This window comes from Rhinolophus sinicus, chromosome 13 (assembly GCF_057876585.1).
Source record: "Rhinolophus sinicus isolate RSI-liver-muscle chromosome 13, RSI-T2T, whole genome shotgun sequence".
NCBI lineage: Eukaryota > Metazoa > Chordata > Mammalia > Chiroptera > Rhinolophidae > Rhinolophus > Rhinolophus sinicus.
In genome coordinates this window covers 33351495-33368446 of record NC_142513.1, presented here as the reverse complement: position 1 = coordinate 33368446, position 16952 = coordinate 33351495, and positions in this window count along the sequence as shown.

The following is a 16952-nucleotide window of genomic DNA, read 5'->3' as shown; positions in this document are numbered from 1 at the left end:
GATGTGCCTATTTCCTTCTATAGGTTAGGGAAGTTGTCTTTCATAATTTCTTCAAATACCTTTTCAATTCCTTGCACTCTCTCTTCTCCTTCTGGCACCCCTAAAATGCAAAGGCTGAGACACTTGGTGTTGTCCCAGAGGCCTCATAAACTATTTTCGTTTTTTGGGATTCTTTTTTTCCTTTTGCTATTCTGATTGAGAGTTTTCTACTTCCTTATTTTCTAAATTGCTGATTTGATCCTCTGCTCATCTAGCCTACTATTTATTCCCTCTAATGTATTCTTCATTTTAGTTATTGTATTCTTCATTTCTCAACAGTTTTTTTTTTTTTATGTTTTCTATTTCCATTTTTATGTTTTCTATCTTTTTGTTGAAGTTCTCCCTGAGATCATTGAGGATCCTTATATCTAGTATTTTAAACTCTGCATCTGGTAGATTGCTTGTTTACATTTACTTAACTATTTTTCTGGAGCTTTGTTCTCTTATTTCATTTGGGACATGTTTCTTTGTGTCCCCATTTTGGCTGCCTCAATGTGTTTGTATGTATTACACAGAGCTACTATGTCTCCTGGTCTTAATAGAGTGGTCTTACGTATGTGTCCTGTGGGGCCCAGTGACACAGTCTCCCTGTTCACCAGAGCTGGGTACTGCATTTTTGTCCCTTGTGTGAATGTATGTGCCCTTCTGTTGTAGTTGACCCTTGGTTGCTCTTTATACATCAGTGAAATGGTTTGACCCTCGATCTGATTGGTTGTGAGGACTGTCCATGACTACAGTGGTAGAGCTGTTGTGTGGGGCTAACCCTACAGAACAGAGTTTACTCTATCAGGGCCCTGGTGCCTGTCCTGTCTGCCCTGGGTGTGTCATCCACAGAGGCAGTGGGATAGTGCTCTGGCTCCCTTTGCCTTCTTGGTGGGGCTTTGCCACAATCAAGTTTAGTCACAGCCTGTGCCCTGCCCCAGGCCACCTGGAAGGAACCACAAATCAATCCGCAGGTGGCTGCCACCTGGACTGAGTTTGGAGGTGCCTGGGAGAGGCCAAGCCTTGAATGCAGATGGGCTGCCACCAATGCTGGGCTTGGGGCTGCTCAGCAAGAGATATGGGGCACAGTGAGACCAGATAATGCTTGTTTGGGGTTTGTGAACCTTTGAGAGATTTTAGGAAAGTCCATAGCTTGAGACAAACAGGCCATCTGCATGGAAAAGTCACTGGAAGTGGCTTAGTGGGCCTGCAAGTCAGATGGGAAGGGGTCTCAGGGAATCCTCATGATGAGGTGAATGGTATTAACTATGTTGATAGAAACTCAGATATGGTCATTGCCTACATTTACAAGCTGGGTGGGGGTGGACTAAACAAAGAAACAATGGGTTCTGCCAACACTTTGTCTGGAAGAAAGCTGCCCCTTTATCCTTTACCCTGAAGCCAGACAATTCAGTTCCTCCCTTTATGTCCCTGATGCCCTTCAAGCTACTGTCCCAGTGCTGAAGCTGAGAGCCAGTGAGTCTGTCAGGTAGTGATTCCATGCTCAGGCTCTTTAAAAGGAAAGCCTGGGACTCCAGCTGCCCCCCGTCTCATCAGCCACAATCTTTGCTGGTTTTCAGAGCCGTAAGTTATGCACCGAAACCTGGACCTGAGAGGCTGGTGTGGTGTTGGGACCCCTTGCTCCTCAGGGATACATTCCAAAAAATGCAACATTAGGCAAGTTTATCATCGTGTGAACATCAAAGAGTGCACTTACACAAATCTCAATGGTATAGCCTAATATGCACCTAGGGTGTATGGCATAGCTGTTTACTCTTAGGCGACCAACCTGTACAGCATGTTACTGTAGTGGATACTGGACACAATTGTAACACAATGGTAACTAATGGGTATCTAAACATATTTACATATAGAAAATGTACAGTAAAAATGTAGTATATAAGATTAAAAATAGTACACCTGTATAGGGCACTTAATCATGAATGCAGTTTGCTGGACAAGACGTTGTTCTGGGTGAGTCAGTGAGTGAGCGGTGAGTGAATGTGAAAGCCAAGACATTACTGTACATTACTGTAGATTTTATAAACAATGTGCACTTCGGCTACATTAAATATACAAAACAATATGAGACTAAATAAAGCGCAAGAGAAAATGATATAATCAAGAGACTTGGTAAACACCAGATGTATGAGGCTGCTGTTAGTGTCACACCACAGTGTAAAATAACAATAAAATGTATATAGTATAGCAAATACCTAGTTGTTTATTATCATTATCAAGTATTATGTACTCTACATAATTGTATGTGTATACTTTATACACCTTGCAGCACAGTAAGTTTGTTTACACCAGCATCACAACAAACGTGAGTAATGGCTTCCATGTCACTCAGTAATACGAATTTTTCAACTCCAGTATAGTCTTATGGAAACACTGTCCTATATGTGGTCTGTTGTTGATCAAAAAAATTATTATGCAGTGCATGACTATACACAAATATTTAAAAATAGTATTTCAAATATACCATTAGTAAAGGGAAAATGTAAACTGTATAGATTGTTAACATGATTATAACAGAAATGACAAGAAAACAGTACTGGCCCTACTGTTCAAAGAACTCTCTCGATTGATAAAATTAGAACCAAAGGTAAATAATGCCAGTATGTCTGAATAGATAATTCAGAGAAGGAGTGGGCAGAGTCAATAAATTTAGAAAAAGATGCTCAACCACATGCAGGAAAATGCCCATAAGAAAAGATGAAATAGCGCCATTTGCAACAACATGGATGGAACTTGAGATTATTATGCTAAGCAAAATAAGTCAGACAGAAAAAGTTGAGAACATATGATTTCACTGATACATGGGATATAAAACTGAAAACAACAAAGGAACAAGACAAAGAACCAAAACTCATAGATACAGATAATAGTTCAGTGGTTACCAGACAGTAAGGGGGGAGGGGGATGGCAGATGAGGGTAAAAGGGATCAAATATATGACAATGGAAGGAGAACTGACTCTGGGTGGTGAACACACAATGTGATATATAGATGATGTGTTACAGAATTGTATAGTTGAAATCTATGTAACTTTACTAGCAATTGTCACCCCAATAAACTTTAATTTTAAAAAAAGACACCATTCTTTTTCAGTCATTTGATTTGTAATCAAATGTGGTGAGATATTCTTTTTTGACAGGGGTGAGAGGAAGGCAAGGGGCACTCACACATTTCTGGTGGTAGAGTAAGTTGCTACCACATTTGGGGAAATTATGTAACAATATTGCTTAATATTAAAAAACAAAACAAAACAAAAACGTTGATACCCCTTGTTCAAGTAATCCCACTTTAGGGAATTTTGCCTACAGAAATAAAAGCCCAAGAAGGTAATGGTGTATGCAGTAGAATATTTATTGCAGCTTTGCAAAGGAAAAAAAAAAAAAAGGAAAGTAAGGTGAAAAATACATTAACAATGTATGTAAGGGTTGAATAAATTATGGTACCTACATTCTATTGAACATTACACAATTTTAAAGAAAATATGTTAGAGATGTTAATTTTTATATCTCCTAAATAAGTTTTTATAACTTTCTCTTGCTTTTTTGTCATCTTTTCTCAGCCTCAAAGGAAGACTTTATTGTAACTTTATTTACATTTTTCTCCTCACCAATAATAAGAGAACTGTACCCTGGATGGAAATTCACCTGTTAGATTCATATCCTTTGTGGCATAAAATTGCTGTCTGAAGCATAGCTGAGGAAGCAAGAGGGATGGAATATTGAAAGCACATTAACCCAAGCATGGAGAAGAACACAGAATATAAATTATTAACTTAGCCTGGTTGCTTCATATTGAATTTTAAAGTATAGCTTTTCCTGCTGGGGGAGGTGCCTCTTTACTAGACATTGGAAGATTTAGCCACATCACCTAGGATTGTTTTCATGACACCAAAGTCAATATGGCTGTCTGTCCCATGAGACCTGCCAGCTGAGGTCATGACTATCTTCTGCATCATCAAATCAATTTATTATTTTTCTAATACCTTTGTCTCAGTGTGCTTTGATGACTACCAATATATGAACCAATTCACTCATACTGTTATTCGTACAAGTATTTATTAAACAATTGATATGTACTGTGCACTATTCTGGACACTGGGGATAGAGTAGTAGTGAATCAAATAGACCAACTCTATTCTCTTACAAAGTTTATATTCTAATACAGGCCTGGGGTAGAGTACAGACAATAGAAAAATAAATAAATGGATATATGGAAGATGATTGTAAGTATGTAAGGAAAAATAAAGCAAGTACAGTGATGGAGAGTGTGTACACAGGTGTGTACCTGTGTGTAGGCATGCACATAGGTGAGCATGCATGTGCCCACACTATTTTAAATGAGGTGGTAAGATAAGGTGGTTAGGGAAAGCCTCTCTGCAAAGATGATGCTTCCCCAGCACCATAGCTAAGGGAGGACTCGCACCATTGCTGCCTCCAGAAAAGAGGGTTTGAGGTAGAAGAAACAGCAAATGAAGTTGTTCCAAGGCAGGAGCACGTGTGTGTGTGTGTACGCGTCCAGAGAAAGTGAGACGGCCAGTGCACCTGAAGCAGAGGGAGTGGGACGGAGAGAGCAAGGACAGACAGTCCTGGAGGCGGCATGAGTGTATCTCCTTACAAGGCTCCTCCAGCCGTGATGAGGATTTTGGATTTTACTCTCCTTGAAGCCTCCTGAAGTTTTTGAGTAGGAGGCTGATGAGATCACAGTGTTTTCTTTTTCTTTTTTTTTTTTTTCCAATTTGTTGGGGTGACAATTGTTAGTAAAATTACATAGATTTCAGGTGTACAATTCTGTATTACATCATCTATAAAGATCGCAGTGTTTTAACAGAAATCCCTCCAGCTGCTGTAAAGAGGACAGACGGAAGCAAGGTGGAAGCAGAAAGCTTGTTAAAAAGCTTTCAGGGGTTCAGGGGGGAGATTACAGTGGCTCAGACCAGGTCGAAGCTGTGGAGGTAGCAAGCAGTGGTCCAATTTAGAACCTTCTGAAGATGGACTGACCAAATTTGCAGAAGTGAGGCAAGAGACCGGAGTTGAGGGTGACATCCCTGGATTTAGCTGAGACCTTGGAAGTGAACATTTTACAAACATTTCTAGTCTCCTGATCTACATCTTGAGGCCTCATTAATGAGAAAGGTTTGGAAATTTTGCATGTCATACTTCCGAGTAAGCTCTGGAGAGGGCCTGCTATGTAATATCTCCATCTGGCTACTAGGTTACCAGACCTCTCTCCTCCAGCTCTGTTCTAAGATAATCACAAAACTCATATTTATACTTTATTTTAGAATTGAACTACAGTTAACCTCATTCAAATAATTCATTTACTACTCAGAAGGACCCTGTGGGGACAGAGCCAAGAGTGCAGTTTCCAGGCTCTCGGCCTCACGTGGAAAGGGGCTCACTCAGGCAGTAAACAGCCATCAACTGTGATTGGATGGCCATCAGCTGTGGCTGCTTGGTCGTCAGCTGTAATTAGTGAGCCATTGGCCACTAATATAACTGCTGTGGCTACACTAGCAAAAAATGGGGGCTAGCAAGAAGATGGTGGCTGAGCCTGCAAGCGGTGCAATGAGGGTTGAGAATTATGTGGCTCCTGATTCCTGTGTCTCCAACCCAGCTGCCAGTGAGACTATAGTGGTATGACTGCCCTACCTATGGCTCCGTGGGTGTTCCGTTTTGGCCTCACCACATCCTGCATTCTTGTGCGGGGAGCGGGACCAGAGACCCTGCAGGCTGCCCTGCATGACAAATGGCGCAGCGAGCAGGGTATGGTGCCGGCCAAAGCTCTCCGAAGGGTGAAGGGCAGTGGAGCAGTTTGTGCGTATGAACACTCAGTCTTAGGAAGACCAGGAAGAGCAGCTGCCAGAGAGCTGCATCCCCGTGGAGGGGTGGGAGAACGTGGATGGTTCCCCAACCAGCAAAGGCCGGAGAAAGCAAAGGTCATTGCGGCCCTGTGGGCTGGGAAGTGCTTGCTGAGGCAGCCCGGATGCGGGATTTGTCCCAGGAAAAAAGGCTTGCTGAGTCCTCCGTGGGAGATGAGGGTGAGGTCAAGGTCGTCCCTCACCCCCAGGACAGCCCTGGTGAATGACTATGGACTATGGGGAATAGCCTTCCATCCCTAATTTAATAGACCGCTTGACTGTTTGCTTGGAACTTACCACCATGTAGCGGAACTGGCGGATGTTTGCTTTTGTGGCTTGACTGGCCGCCATAGATAATATGTAAGCACCTTGACTGTGAGCCACTGTTGTTCCAGCAGGGTACCCTGAGAGACCTAGAGAGAGTGGTAGTGCCCTGAGAGCCCTGGCTGAGCCCAGGAAGTCTGGCTGTGCCCAGAGAGAGTGGCAGTGCCCTGAGAACCCTGGCTGAGTCCAGGAAGTCTGGCTGTGTCCGGGGAGACTGGTGGTACCCTAAGAAGCCCAGTAAGTCTGGCTGTGCCCAGAAGCACTAGCAGTGCCCTGAGAAACCCTGGCTGTGTCCTGGGAGACTGGTGGTACCCTAAGAAGCCCAGGAAGTCTGGCTGTGCCGAGAAGAACTGCTGGTGCCCTGAGAAAACCTGGCTGTGTCCAGAGAGCCTGGCTCTGTCTAGGATATTGCATTCACCTCCAGGCTCCTCGCACAGGGCCCTTCGCAGAAGACGCTTGTCACATAGATTGTGAAGCGAGACCCTGTAGGGGTGGAGTGTGGGGACAGGGCCAGGAGTGCAGTTTCCAGGCTCTCGGCCTCATGTGGAAAGGGGCTCACCTGGGTAGTAAACGACCATCAACTGTGATTGAATGGCCCTCAGCTGTAACCAGTGAGCCATTGGCCATTAATATAACTGCTGTGGCTATGCTAGCAAAAAAATGGGGCCTGGCAAGAAGATGGGGGCTGAGCTAGCAAGCGTCAGAGTAAGGGTTGCGGATCGTGTGGCTCATGCATCCTGTGTCTCCAACCCAGCCGCCAGCGAGACTATAGTGGTATGACTGCCCTACCTATGGCTCCGTGGGTGTTCCGTTTTGGCCTCACCACATCCTGCATTCTTGTGTGGGGAGCGGGACCAGAGACCCTGCAGGCCGCCCCACGTGATAGACCCTGTATGATCTTCTTATCCTGAAACTTCTTGTTATCCTGATTTTGTAGGATTAAGGGTTAACGTGGTTTCTCCAGTGTGACACAGCTCTGATTTGAACTCAAACCATCCATGTTCTTCATGCCTCACTGTACAATGTCCTACATGAACTTCAAGTCATTCCGCATTTCCTCCTCACCACACTTCCCAGTGGCCTGGCCCGTATGTGGAGCAGATATAAACAGCTATACAGTGTGAACGAAGGAAGTAAAGCGCCATAGTATTTAGATGCCTGGATCCCACACTGGCCTGCTCATGGTCAGACCTGGTCTTCTCAGACTCAGCACAGCACTGCATGTTATGGTCCAGCGACCTGGGACACTGCTGACAATAACAAAGAACGAACAGACAATTCCTTGTTTAAGTTTTCGTTTTCAATCTAGTGTGTTCATGCACACAGTTTCTTTAAAAATAGGGCTTTCTGGGAGGCAAAATTCAAGGAGACTCTGATTGTGCTTGTGGAATCTGTTAACTTACTTAACACTTCTCAGAAGAGATTGTGGCAGAGTCTAATTCAGAGTTCAAAACTCCCCATTGTGACAGGAAGGGTCAGCACAGCAAGCAGAACTACAGTCAAGGGATGTAAAGGTCTTAAGTCTTCTCTGCACTAAAAAATCTGAAACTGTTGCTCTAAGCCATCTGAAACAGGCTGTTCAGAGAAGGCACATCATCGAGACAGCAAGATCCCATCCTTTTCAAGGAATGACTGCTCTGTGAGCTTTAAAGTCCAAAGGCACAGAGGTACACGACGGGCTTGGATGCCTTTCATTCCCGCTGCCTCCAGCCTGCTGTGGGAGATGAAGCTGGCTTGCTCTGCTCTGAGATGCTCTGCAGCCACGTCTGCTTAGTCTGCTTAATTTCCGGTGGACCCTCAATGCCCAGGGAGAGCACGTGTTTTGCTTGTGATGTTGGTAATGAACTGCCGCTGGGAACAAATTAATGAGTGTGTCAGAAACTGCAGTGGAACCATATTACAATTCATAAACACCTCGATGAAAATTCCAGTTAAGCCCTGATATAAATACACACTAACTCTGAAGAAGCAAACGCCTTTTTCTTCTAATGAGAGAAGAGTTTAAAATAACATCATTCTGCCCTGAGCACCATTGCCAAGGAAGAATTCCTTAGTGGATAGTTTCCCTATTTTCATATTTAATACATAGAGAAAGATAGGGAAGCTTAATTTTACTTTTTATATTTGTGTGCATGTGTGCTATATTTTGAAATACATAAAGTATATATACCATGTATGGATATAAATATATAAAAATGTACATAGTGTCACCTTTCTAGGTTCTGTTCCATGTGTCATGCAGGGTCTCTGGTTGTCATTCAGGGCAGCCTGCGGGGTCTCTGCTCCCGCTCCCCACATAAGAACGCAGGACATGGTGAGGCCAAAAAGGAACACCCACGGAGCCATAGGTAGGGGAGTCATACCACTATAGTCTCACTGGAAGCTGGGTTCACATGATGTGCAACCTGCTGTCTGCTTTCTGCCAAACGACCATCTCTCCTCTACTCTCCTCGACTCCTCTCCATAGCTGCTGCAGTTATATTAGTGGCCAATGGCTCAATGGTTACAGCTGACGGCCAACTAGCCACAGCTGACGGCCATCTACTACTGGAGCCAGCAGCTTTCCACGTGAGGCCGAGAGCCTGGAAACTGCTCTCTAGGGTTCTGTCCCCACACTCCACACCTACAGGGTCTCACCTAATAGTCTACGTGACAAGCGTCTTCCATGAGGGTCCTTGTGCCGTATTAGCCTACTGACACCTACGGACGAAAAGAAACGGTAGTCTTAGGAACCAACAAAGGCAAATCCCTTCCATCTGGGAGGATACACGCTAGCTTTTTGTCTTGGGAAAGGAGGGTCGCTGCCACTGACACCTTTCCCGGTTTGTGGTACCAGACCTTTATGGCAGTGCTTGGGGTCCCTTACATAGATTCAACATGTAACAGAACAGGGGACCCCATAATAGGCCATAGTGAGAGCACATAGTTTCCCCGCAAAATCATCCCGGTACCGGGACCTCTGTATACTACAGTCACTTGCGGTGGCCACTCAGCCACCACCCCTGGCGTCACTTGCAAATCATGAGTCAAACCAGCACCCCATGGGGCTATCACACCCAACCACTGACAGTGGGGGCTTTTGACCTGCCAGGGCCAAGTCCATTTCTGCCATTCCCCTGTTTTCAAGCATGTGGGTGCTGGCAGCAAAATGTTTCCCTTTCTGCCGTAGGCTGGCTTTAACAGAGTCTCACTGGTGGTAAACTGTAACTGAATGGGAGCGGCCATTCGATGTAGCAGAGCTTCTACTGGGGCGGGCTCTCCCTTTGGTGGTCTCTCATTCAGGACTCTCAGGACGTCCCACAGATGCAAGGCCCAGTTGCGCATCATGGGAGGGTGATTTGACACCCGGAGACCTTGCTTCAAAGGACCATTGTAGCGTTCAGTCATGCCAGCTGCTTGTGGGTTATACGTAGCATGAAACAACCATTGCATGTCCATCATGACAGGGCAGCGCTGCACTTCTTGCCCCGTAAAATGGGTACCACTGTCACTTTCAACGACTTGGGGACACCCATAGAGGGCGCACAGCCATGTAAGAGCGACCACTGTATGCCGCTGATCTGCAGCCTGACACGGCCAAGCAAACATTAACCCCGTAGTAATGTCCCTGCTGTGAATGCATATATTGCATTGCAGGCCTTAGGCAGGGGTCCAATGTAATCCACTTGCCAGTGAGCAAGGGGCACCTTCCCTCGCGTAATCTGCTGTGTCTCCCAGGGGAGCCTCCGCCTTTGGGGGCTGTCCTGGGCACAGACGGCACAGTCATAGCAGGCATCTGCTATCTCCTACCATTTCAAAGGCAGACCCTAGCGTCTGCTAACCTGCCACGTGGTTCGGCATCCAGCGTGCTGCCATTTCCTATGCAGCCAATGGGCCACATCAGTGGCAGGAGCCCGTTCTAACCATCAGACCCGTGCTAGGGCATCTGCATCATCATTAGCTGGGGACACTAAGGGGGAGTGACCTGTGACATGCATTAGGGTCACCTCCTTCCTCTGTCCTTAGGTCCCAGAGGTCCTGCCACATGGCTTGACCCCACAGTGGACAGTGTCCCACCAACCAGTTTTGGTGTTTCCATGTAGGGAACCACAACGTTAGGCCCCGGAACACCGCCCAGCTGTCAATACAAATAACTAGGGGCCCGGGCTCATGGCCGATTATCATCCACACAGCCCATACCCACTGGCTCCTCTGGCCCGTCCCAGTATCAAACCAAATGGTATCTGTTTTGGGCTGCACACCAATAGCCGTCCAAACAGCTGCAGCTCCTCGGTTAGAACCATCGGTAAACCAGGCATCCTCAGGTACTGGGGACTGTCCTTCTTTGTAAGGCGAGGTCTCCAAGTCCTCCCCTCTAGGCAGAGTGCTTGGCTCAGCCTGGGCTACAAGCTCCACAGGCCCCAGGACCTGTTGTAGCTCTGTGCTCAAAGGGCTTGAACTAAGGGTGCCACATTGCTCCAAGTAGGCACCCCACTTGGCGAGGATAGTGGTCTGTGCCACCCCGGTTTTGGGTCCCTGGGTCCACGTACGGACCCACCCCTGGACAGGATAGGTTGTTCGAACCAACACCAGTGCCATTCCTGTGATGGCTTCTGTGGCCACTAGGGCTGCATACACAGCGGCCAGCTGTTTCTCTATTAGAGAGTAGTGGACCTCCGCTCCTTTCCATAATTGGGACCAGAATCCCACTGGCAACCGGAGACGCTCCTGCCGTTGCAGAGGACCCATCCATACCCCTTTGGGTTACGTGAACATCAAGTTCAAATGGGCAGCTGGGGTCCACTACTTGCAGAGCCTGTGCCTGCTGCACTGCCTGTTTCATGGCAATGAAGTCTTGCTCGATAACCTCTGTCCAATCCCATGAGGCCCCCTTTTTTATCATATTGTACAAGGGACTTGCCATTTGTGCTAAATGGGGTACAAATGCCTGCCAATATCCTAGCAGTCCCAAATACGTCTGCAGTTGGGAGACCTTGGTAGGCTGGGGAACAGCTTGTTTCTTATCAATAATTGCCTCAGGTATAACCTTTGTCTTACCCGACCAACAACACCCAAAACTTGATGGATAAGCCAGGGACTTGGACCTTTTCCTCTTTCACCGCCCAGCCGCGTGACTTCAGGTGGCAGAGAAGAGAGGTAACTGCTTGTTCTAAATCAGAAAGAAAATCTGATTTTAATAGAATAGCATAAAAAAAAAAGAAAAAAAAGAATATCATCGACATAATGAAATAAGGCCACAGAGGATGGGTGATCCCACTGTGCCAAATCCTGGGCCACGAGCCCGTGGCAGATAGTGGGGCTGTGCAAGCATCCTTGTGGAAGGACTTGAAAAGTCCACTGCCGCCCGTCCCAAGTAAAAACTGCTCTTGACACTCGGGTGCAATGTCAATGGAGAAAAAAGCATTGGCCAAGTCCACTACATAGTGATATGTCCCCAGGCGGACAGTCAGACAATCCATTAAATCATGAATTGAAGGCACTGCAGCGTGCAAGGGTGGCGTCACCTTATTTAACTCCCTATAGTCCACAGTCATTCACCAGGTCCCATCTGGCTTCTTGACAGGTCATACTGGGGAGTTAAAGGGACTGTGCTTTGGCCTCACAATATGTGCCTTTTCCAATTCCAATATTGTACGACCAATCTCCTCCTGTCCTCCTGGCAGGCGGTACTGTCGCACTGTAACCATGCGCTGGGCTGCGGCAACACTTGAGGAGAGTGGTGAGCAGGCCCACGTATCACCCCTTTCACCACCCGGATCCGGAGACGGAACTCTCCTACCGACGTCTGTAAGCCGAGGCCATGTAGCACGTCCACCTCTAGAATGTACTCTGGAACGGAGTAGACATACACCTTGTAGGTATGAGGGGGAAGCCTACCTATACCCAATGGTAAGGAAACGGCTTTCACAGTCACAGTCTTTCCCCTGTAACCACCAATGCAGATTGCTGGTCCGGGGAACGGTTCTGGGTTCTCATAAACAAGACTGCAGTCTGTGCCAGTGTCAACTAGGGTCAAAACCCTCTGCACATTAGAAGGGAACCAATGTATGGACAGTTCCACGTGGGGCCTCCGGTCCCTGCTCGTCCCCTCTGACCGGGTACCTTGGCCCCACCCCTAATCAAGCTGAAAGGAGTTGGCCTCAAGCGGTTGCATGAAGTCCTGGAGGGACACGGGTCGCGCTTTCCCAGACTTTTCCTTTAGGCTTCGTCGGAATTGTTGTTCCGGACTCAACTGTTTCCAAAGTTCCAGCAGGAGTGCATTGGGTTGTCGGTCTATTTTCTTCCGATCAACCCCTGCTGCCATGAGATCATGCTACATCTGTGCACGTGTTACTCTCTGAGGCCCGTGACCTTGACCCATTATGTTTGGTTTGGGATTCCAGGTCTCAAGTGCGCAGACCTCCTGTCTTAACTTCCTTTGCTTCCGGCTTTCAACATCCCCTAGGGTGGCCATGGCAGTTGTAACTTCATGGATCTGCTGCCCCACATAGGGTGTAAGAATGGCAACCAAGGATCCAAAAGCACTTGCAGGTGCAGTATCCCAAACCAGATCTCTCATGCTGGCAGTAAAAAGCTCGTCATCTGGGCCCTGCATGTTGAGGTTAAAAATAGCATGTCTCATACCCATTTCACGGATTATTTGCGTAAGTTCCGTATATGACTGCCATTTATTCACAGTGTCTGGCAGCTCGCCAGCCTGTCCCCATACTGTGCGTACCGCAGCAGTGAGCCACTCCATTAGAGAATGGTTGCCCTGGTCTTGGGCCAACCTATGGCAGTTCTGTAACCTTTGTCATAGGGACGGATACATTGTCACGAAGGCTAGCTTTTCCATCTCGCCTGGGGAGCAGAGAATGTTGTCTGCTCCCTCATCCCATAAACGTAATAGCCAAGCTGAGACTGGCTCTCCAGGGCCCTGTCTGTACCACCTCCCCAGCTCCTGCAACTCAGTGGGAGTGTAAGGGGTGGAGGTCGTGAACTCAGTCACAGCTGGGTTGCTGGCAGCAATGCCCCCGGGGCCCAAAGGTTGCTCACGTTTTACCCTTTGCTTCAAGATTGGCCGGGCTTGGGGGTTGGGAGCTACAATGTCTCCACTCGCTTCCTCCGCCTCTGCCTCAGAGGCTCCACTGTGGGGCCCCTCTTCTAACACGGGGACCCGATCTTCCAGCGCTTCCAACCAGGACACCTGGTCCGGCACCTGGGCCATTTCATTCAGCACATTTTCCGTACTCAAGGCTGTGAGGAACATCCAGCCCACGTGGCCGGCTGTAGCCTTCTCCTCCTCTGACAACCGCTCAGCCAGAGCCTGCAGGGCCATCTCCATGCTGGCCGGAGAGCCGTCCATGTCCTCCCACCCCTCCTTGGGGGTCCAACTCCTGAGAACAGTGGCCACTGGACACCACACACTGTGTGGGGGCCACACGTCCTCCTGCCCACAGTCAGACTCCATTCCTACCTGGTCGGAATCTTGCTCACCGTGACAGGTGTCTGAGTGGGTGGAGGCCTCCGTGGAAGATGTCCATAACCTTTGGAGCCTAAGGCTGCAGTAGATCACAAAATGAAGGTGTGGGGACAGAGCCCCAGAGAGTAGTTTACAGGCTCTCGGCCTCACGTGGATAGGTGCTGGCTCAGCTGTGGATGATTGGCCGTCGGCTGTGGCCGGTTAGCCGATTGACCGCTGGTATAACCGCTGCGGCTAAGGAGGAGAGCCGAGGACTGCTGAAGACTGCCGAGGATTGCCGAGTAGCCAAGCAGAGCCGAGGAGAGTGGAAGGGAGGAGAGGAACAGAGTCGAGAGAATGGAGGAGAGTCGTCGGTCGGTCGGTTGGCGGAAAGGCAGACGGCAGGTCGTGCGTCCGGTGGGCCCAGCCTCCAATGAGACCATAGTGGTATGACTCCCCTACCTATGGCTCCGTGGGTGTTCCCTTTTGGCCTCACCATATCTTGCGTTCTTGTGTGGGGAGCGGGAGCAGAGACCCCGCAGGCCACCCGCCTGAAAAATGGCGCAGCGAGCAGGGTCTCCCGCACAACAGAAGGCAACGCCGTCCATGGCCAAGAGGGTGGTGTGCCAGCTGGAGGCTTGAGTCTCCCAGGCAGACCATGCCTCCCATTCCTGCTGTCGCTCCTCATGGGCCTCCCGAAGCTGGGATCTCACAGACACAAACCGCTCCACCATGCTTCGGTAGGTTTTGCCCAACACCGTACTCTGCTTACGAGACTGAGCTTTTATACGTATAAACTGCTCCACCATCCCTCGGAGAGCTTTGGTCGGTGCCATACCCTGTTCACTGCGCCATTTGTCGTATGGGAGACCCTGCTCGCTGCACCATTTGTCGTGCGGGGCGGCCTGCGGGGTCTCTGCTCCGGCTCCCCACATAAAAATGCAGGATGTGGTGCGGCCAAAAAGGAACACCCATGGAGCCATAAGTAGGGGAGTCATACCACTATGGTCTTACTGGAGGCTGGGTTCACATGACGTGCGACATGCTGTCCGCTTTCTGCCAACTGACCAACTCTCCTCGACTCTCCTCGACTCCTCTCCGTAGCCACGGCAGTTATATTAGTGGCTAATGGCTAACTGGTTACAGCTGATAGCTACCCAGCCACAGCAGATGGCCATCTGATTACAGCTGATGGCCATCTAATAACCGAGCCAGCACCTTTCCATGCGAGGCCGAGAGCCTGGAAACTGCTCTTTGCGTCTCTGTCTTCACACCATGTTTGTTTGTTAAATGAGTTCTTTTTTTTCTTGACTGTCATGTTTATGTGGCTTTTCATTAATGTTCTTCTATAATATTCTGAATTGGAATTTGGATTTAGAAATTAAAATTCAGTAAAAATTAATCACATTGGTCCACAAAGACCTATAACTTTAAAGCTGATGGCACGAGGAGATAAAGAAACTTCCATTTACTTCAAAGGTACAATGGAGTTGTGTTGGAGCACCCATAAGAATTTGAATTTGGGGTGTCTGATATGCGTAAGGATGCTGACATTTATGGTGGGGGATGTTGATACAATAGAAGGCTTAACACAGGGATTCTACTGAGCACTGACTTTCCATAAAAGCACCTGGGGCTGCTGCAGAGAGGGCTGGAAATTTGGGAAGGAATCTCAGGCTTTGTCTTCCCAATTGAACCAAAGTCACTCCTTTTTTATCTGCTTTACATATCAGGGATTCGGGTAAGTTTCATTTCATTAAAGTGTGCTATAAATTAAAGCTGGAACACAATAGTTTAGTAGTAGATTGAACATGAGTTTTAGAACCAATAAGACTTGACTTCATATATTAACTCCAGTATTTATTAGCTATGGTATTAGATTTGGGGCATGTAACCTGCTGGTTTCTAAGACAGAGTGATAATAATGCCTACCTGCTTTGTTGCCATGAGGTTTACAGATAGTGAATTGAAATGCCTTGCACTTAATTGATTTTCACAAAGATTGGGATTATTATAACAGGTTCCAGCTGGTAACTAGTCACAGGTTCAAGTAGTTTGTATTCCTCTTGACAACTGCAGAACAAGAAGCCTCCTTCTTCCAATTGCTCTAACGTCAAAACTAACAGATGGTAAGTTTTGCCAAATGTTAGAGTTTTAGAAAGGAGAACAAAACTTGTTCCAAAGTATTGTTTATTTGTCATAAGTGACCAATTTGAATTTAGAGCAATTGTGGAACACGGTTTACTAATACTTAAAGCAATGTAACAATTCTTTTTCCCACCCCACTTTCAGTGTATATTCTTATATTATTCTTTAGTAGCTTCTTACTATCATAACCTCTGGCTTTTCATCCAAAACAGTATGCAAAAGAGGAAGCACAAAAACTACATCAGGATTACGTGTCAAACCAACTTTTCAGGAGTAGAAACCCGATTGTGTTAGACTCTGGTTTAGTCACTTTTGTCTTGATCTTCAGAAGTTGGATTTTTAGTAGAAGCCATGTTAGTGTCCTAGTTCTTCACCTACATCCCTCCAGTCTTATTATAGATTTAGAATGTTGTATCACTTATTTTCCTCTGTTTTTTAAATCAGTAGAGACCCCCTACTGATGTGGCAGTCTTTCATGTTAATGGATATTCAGGTCAGTAGTTAATGAATTGCTCAGTAGTCAATAAAGTAGAAAAATGACAAGAAATGCATTTATTTTGAATAGGGTGTTAGTCTTTACAGCTAGATAAAATGGGTTATATATTAGAAATTACAAAAGACAATCCAAATTGAATGATAATGACCAAGAGAAAAGGCAAACTTTGTCCTTTTATCCCTTCTCTTTTGGGATTCTGTTCTTCTAGTTGAACTATCTCATTTATTTTATGTAGTTAAAAAACCAAAGAAGATGAAGTATTTTCAAACTTATCAACCTGGGTGAAATTTTGATGGATGGATCCAGTTTAAGGTAGGCAAAAGCTCTTGACTTTTTGTGCCATTCACAAAGCAAGAGTGAATGTTAATAAGGGCATCACAATTTAAGTTCTTGCATTACCAAGTATGTCCAGAGTTGGAACACCCATTTTGTTCATTTAGAGCTAAAAATTTAGATAGAGGCTTCTATTCATCATGAAAATTCATACTTGAAGGGCAGTGAATCAAAGCTCATGGAAGGCCTTTCATGAATCACTCTGCACAGAATTAGAAAAGTTTTAAGGATTCATTTATATTCACAGACACCAGACTTTCTGAAATGCTTGTTCACTATATGGGACCATCTTAGTACAGCTGGAGTCTTTCA